Below are 5,780 nucleotides of genomic sequence, written 5' to 3' on the forward strand. Positions count from 1 at the left end.
TAAAAAATTAGTACTTCCTCTGTTTCAAATAAAATGGATGAATCAAAAGAGTTAAAACGACTTATAATTTAAAACGAAGTGAATATATAGTTAGTATCATTAGATAAATTATAGAAAATATTTTTAAAGTAAACTTGTTTATACATACAGATGTTGCTAATATTTTTTACAAACTTAAGGGGTGTTTGGTTTCTACAGGAAAATTTTAGTCCATGTCCCATCGGATGTTTGGACACATGCATGAAGTATTAAATATAGACGAAAAAATAACTAATTGCACAGATTGTGGCTAATTTGCGAGACGAATTTTTTAAGCCTAATTAGTCCATGATTTGACAATGTTGTGCTACAGTAAATATATGCTAATGGCGGATTAATTAGGCTTAATAAATTAGTCTCGTAAATTAGCCTCCATCTATGTAATTAGTTTTATAATTAACTCATATTTAGTTCTCCTAAATAGCATCCGAACGTCCGATGTGACATGGACTAAAATTTAGTCCAGAAAACCAAACACCCCTTAGTCAAACCCAATAAAGTTTGACCAGCATGACACGATACTCTTTTTATTAAGAGAGAGTAGACGCTAGGACGACTTGGCGAGGAGCGGTTATGTCACATAGGTCTCCAGTGTGTAAGGAGATTTTAAAAATTGGAAGCATACCTCACACGTTGCTGCGGGAATTACGGATGATTTAGAATAAATTAGGCTATGTACAATTACTTATATGAAGGAATAAACTATTATAAATTAATGCTATAGAATTACGTAGCATGTTGACGTGGACAACAAAATACTTATGTGTCTTACTGATGTGGACATAACAATTACGTGCTGCTAGTGGATTTTAGGGCCTGTTCGCTTTGAATTTATCAGCCGGCTTATCAGTTTAAATCTACAGTATTTTTCTCTAACAACAAAACAACTTCAGCCGGCTTATCAACTGGCTTTAATACCAGCTGAACAGGCCCATTTGTCATAGTGCTGAGGTAGACAGTTTGCATGTCGCAAAAAAAGTAGATAGCTTGCATGTCTTGTTGAGATACGTCGCTGGTGGGGTTTAAGATTATAAGAGATGTAGATAAATGGTCACCTACACTTACAGCTTTGATTGTAACTACTCTCTTATTTCTAAATTATAAGATATTTTGATTTTTTTAGTTACATTGATTTTACTGTGTAAGATATAATGTATATGTAAATATATAACATTGCAAAAGCTATGTATTAAAAAAAAAGTCAAAACGGCTAATAATTTAGAACTGAGGGAATAATACTTTCGCACGGTGTTCGTCTACACGGCCTATACAGTCGTTTACACAAGTGTGTAAAGACCACTCATAGGTAGGCGTGCATTTTACCCTATAAACGGTAGATTATATGGAGCCTGTTCACAGGTTGGTTTCTGGGCTGATAAGTCCGGCTGGTGCTAATTTGTTGTAAAAGGAAAACACTGTTGACCGGCTAATAAGCTCTGGCTGAAACCAACAAGATGGTCTGATTGTACACGGTCAAATTCGGTGTACTCGGTCCACACGGAAACGCTCCAGTGCTTTTATCTGCGATGAGCTTCTTTGCAATTTCTTTTGTTAGGTGATGGTTGAGACAACAAGACCTAGAAGCAAGTTATATGTGTCATGTTTATATAAGACTATCTCCACCAGCACAACCCAAATCAGAGACCCATTCTATAGTTTAGGTCACGTACAGTAAAAAGGTCAAAGCACCAAAAACTCGTGTTCTCCAACAGCCAACCCAAAATCCCGTCCCTCCCTCCTCAATCTCTCTCCCCCGCGCCGTTTCCACCTCTCCCAGCCCCACTTTCCCTCTTCCTCCCCAACCTTCCTCTCTTCATCCCCATTCATCACCTCCCCGCTCATCGTCGGCGTCCACATCGGAGCTACGCGCGGAGCAGCAAACCAGCGGAGCGCGTCGCGACGGGGCCGCGCCGGCGAGGCGGCGGACGACGCGGAGGCGCCGCCCGGCGAAGAAGCGGCTGCCGCTAGGGTTCGGATCCACCTGCCGCGCGGATGACAAGGAGGACGCCACCGCCGGGAGTGGCGGGCGCGGCGCCGTGGAGACGGATGCCATGGACGAGCGCGAGGCTCGCCGCTCGCGCGCTGCTGTTGGAATCATGCTCGACGGCTCGACCCCGGATCCCCGCTCCTCGACGGCCGCGCCCACTCCCCACATCGACACAGTACCTGCCGGCCCCGCGCCTCGAGGCGGACCTCGCCGCGCCGGCTCCCCGCAGCGGTCCGCCTGGCCGCGCCCCGCTCCTACGGGCCCACCACTACGACGCCGCCAGAGATTTGCGTTCCTCTCTCTCTCGATGACGCACATTTGCAGTTCGGCAAGCCTCGTACCCAAAATGGGTGAGGTGATTGGGTCATCTGTTGGAGCGATGTTTTCGAAGGCAAAACACTGTGAGTGACCTATTTTGCGTTTGGGTCACGGTTTGCATGCTTTGTTGGAGTCAGTCTAAGTGAGATTGTAATAGGAAAAAAGGTAAATAAATACATTTTCAAGTGAGGGCTAACCTTTTTCTTGTCATGCTCCTCTGTGTTTTTTAAATCCTTAGGTATATTGGCATAGATGCCAGCATCAGCGTGTGGTAAAGCAGGGCAAGAAAAAAAATTGATCATGCTAGAGCATCTTATCTATTTAAGTAGCCACCTATTTTTATACTATCCATATTTTGCTCCTAACACTAGCAATACTACGTAAAATAGTCTACCTAAACTAATCCTAGAAGAGAATATGCCACATGTCATCCTCTCTTGTATTCTTCTCGCCATATATAGATGAACTCGTGCCGGAGTAGAAATGTAGCAGGACCACCGAATAATGATGTTGTCTTCTATAGAGTTGGTCAAACTTAAAATAATCTAACTTAAATTCGGAACAACTCTAGAAATTGATTTAATTTGAGACGAATGGAGTACATTCTTAGGTGTTTTGATTCCACGATTTTTGCCCGTCATCCATTAGCGACATGAACCAATAGCATTGTTTTGTGTTTGGTTAGGCCAGCTCGTATCCATTTATAGAGGTATCTGATATGGCCCTATACAGCTTCGATACCGCTCAAGAACCAGCATTATCTTTTTTCTTCTCATTCACTCGATCGCCCCTGCGCGAGGCATCGCGATGCTCGGTGTGCGCTACTGCCGCTTCTTCTCTGCTCATCCGCACTTCTCTCTGGTGTCCGCCGCCGTGACTCATCGCGATTCGTCGCGGGCTCCGGTGTCATTCACCGCCCGACACTTCTCCTCTACTTGCCCGGTATCCCCGCGCTGCCACTCCTCAGTCAACGTCGGCATGATGATTACATGAGCTAACCAAATAAACTTCCGTTATTCCTTAAACTGCAACATATCACAGCGCTATCTGATTATATTGGACTTTGCCATGCATATTCATAATTCAGGCATCAGCACTTTGAAGTGTGCTGTCATAACTATTCAGAACATGAGCTTTATGCAGAGACGCAACCGTACGTATCTATAAGATCTAGTGCTCATTATCTATACCTCGAAAATTTCCGTGAACAATGCTTGAACACTTGTAAACATGCACACCGGCCAGCAACCAAAATTAAACCGAAAGACCTCGTTAGTTACCAAATTAAAACCCTTGGGTTGGGTGCTGCAGTACAGAAACCATCATAGTTTTTATGAACATTAATCGTAGTGTTACTTAAACGTTTTGCTAATGTGACAAGATAGTTATCAGAGAGAGAATAAAAATCATAGAAACCGGGTCTAAGTTAAAAATCATGTCTACACGAGAACCAATACATGAATGAATGTGATTGGCAGAGATTGAAGAGAGAATGTATGTGATTGAATAAAAAATTTGTTCTGTAGAAACTATTCATTAGAATTATGGTTTCTATACGCAATGTCTATAGAAATTAAGCCCGTGTTTAGTTCCAGTAAGTTGGAATTTAGGGCTACTGCAGCACTTTTGTTTTATTTGGCAATTAGTGTTCAATCATGGACTAATTAGGCTCAAAACGTTCGTCTCGCAATTTTCCACCAAACCGTGCAATTAATTTTTTTCGTCTATATTTAATGCTCCATACATGGGCCGCAAATATTCGATGTGATAGGTACTGTAGCACTTTTTGAGAATTTAGGGTGGAACTAAACATGGAGTAACAGGCACTTGGACTACTTTGAATAGACTCAAACATCACAAATAACTAGGCATCAGACTTCAGAGCCACACGCACATGCACATTCAATTTGTAGGCCGTAGACCTCTCATCTGACGGGCAAAATATTTTTATGCAGGCGCAGCGCAGACGTCCTGAACCAGGCTAGATGCATGGAGAAAACCCATGCGTGAGTGAGTCTTCTAGTGGTGTGCGCCTCCATGGCCACCGCTCCCTTCTCTCGCGTGGTCCGGTGGCCGCGGCGTCCTCACCGAGACCGCTCACACGCGGGCGATCATCTCCTGCATGTGGAAACCCTGCGGCGTCGGCGGCTGCATGCACATTCACTTGAGCTAGTCAATGAACATGATCGGTTACCGATCGGCAAACTAACTGTGGGCGCAAATCAAGCGGCGGTGATCGATTCACTTACGTTAGCCTTTGCCGCCTTCTCGCCGCTCGCCTCTTCTTCTTGGGACGATCTCGCCGCCGCCGCCGCCGCCGTGGCGGCTTCAGTTGCAGCAACGGCAGCCGGCGGAGGCTTCGTGTCGCCGCAGCAGCCGAGCCGGCGCAGGCGCGGAGCAGCGACCACGGGTGCGCGAAGGGTGGCGGCGCCGAGGCTTCTTCAGAGCCCACCACGTCGTCCTCGACCAGACCCGTCGATTGGTCGGCTTTATACCCGTCCTCCTTGCGCTGGTCCATGGATTCCTCGGACGTGTCCTCGCCCTCCGCCGCCGCAGTCTCTTCGCGCTGATCCGCGGCCGAAGCCGATTCTTGGGAGTTGGTCTCCTCCTTTTCCCCATGCTGATCCATCGCCTTTGTTGCTATTGCGGTGTGGCCGCTCTAGACGCCGGGATCGGAGCTTCTGGACGTTGGAGTTTTGGGCCGTTCGCTAGTCTTATCAGACCAGCCAGCCAGCTGATCCCTCCTAATACATTGTTCATCAAAACCAACCGAACAGTGTTTTTCTCTCGTAACAAACCAGTCGAAACAGTGTTTTTTAGCTAAGTTTCAGATCAACGAACGAGGCCTTTGTTGAAATTTATGTACGAATCGGTTCTCTACGAGATAACTCCAACTAGAGATATTCTTAGGGATAGAGATAGTAGTACTTCAAACCTTTTTAAAGTTTTGTAAATAAAATAAACAAAATCTGCTAACAGTACATGCGGATCGATCAGACGATGCACGCAAAAATCTTTACAGAAGCGGAAGGCGGTATTTGTTTCTTAATCTCTGTATCTCTATCTACTAAAAAGATTGAAAACCGGCAAAACTAAACACAAGCACCCTTGGTTTCCCCCCTCAGCACGTGATTTTTTTCCGGTTTTTATCCATCCATCTCCACGCGGTTTTTTTTCCCTCCAAGCATGTTTTTCTTCGGGTTTTATCCATCCATCTCCACTACTCGACATTATTAAGCACTCAACCAGAGTGCTAACACGAAAGACACACCAAGTCATCAACACTCGGGTCAACAGAAATTGGGATTAATAAAATTCTTTTTGGTGTCCTTAACACACCTAAGTTGACCCTAGCCGACTCTTATCAGGACGTTCTCGACGTCTGGAAGTTTCAGTGTACCTTGACAGTCATAACGGCTGGTTCGTGATTTTAAAG

At 45.1% G+C, this 5,780-nt stretch overlaps 1 pseudogene; it reads right to left on the reverse strand.

The window, feature by feature from the left end:
• Positions 1 to 4,251: 4,251 nt before the first annotated feature.
• On the reverse strand, positions 4,252 to 5,037 carry LOC136492098 (uncharacterized; annotated as a pseudogene).
• Positions 5,038 to 5,780: the final 743 nt, after the last annotated feature.

Source organism: Miscanthus floridulus, chromosome 11, assembly GCF_019320115.1.
Source record: "Miscanthus floridulus cultivar M001 chromosome 11, ASM1932011v1, whole genome shotgun sequence".
Classification (NCBI taxonomy): Eukaryota; Viridiplantae; Streptophyta; class Magnoliopsida; order Poales; family Poaceae; genus Miscanthus; species Miscanthus floridulus.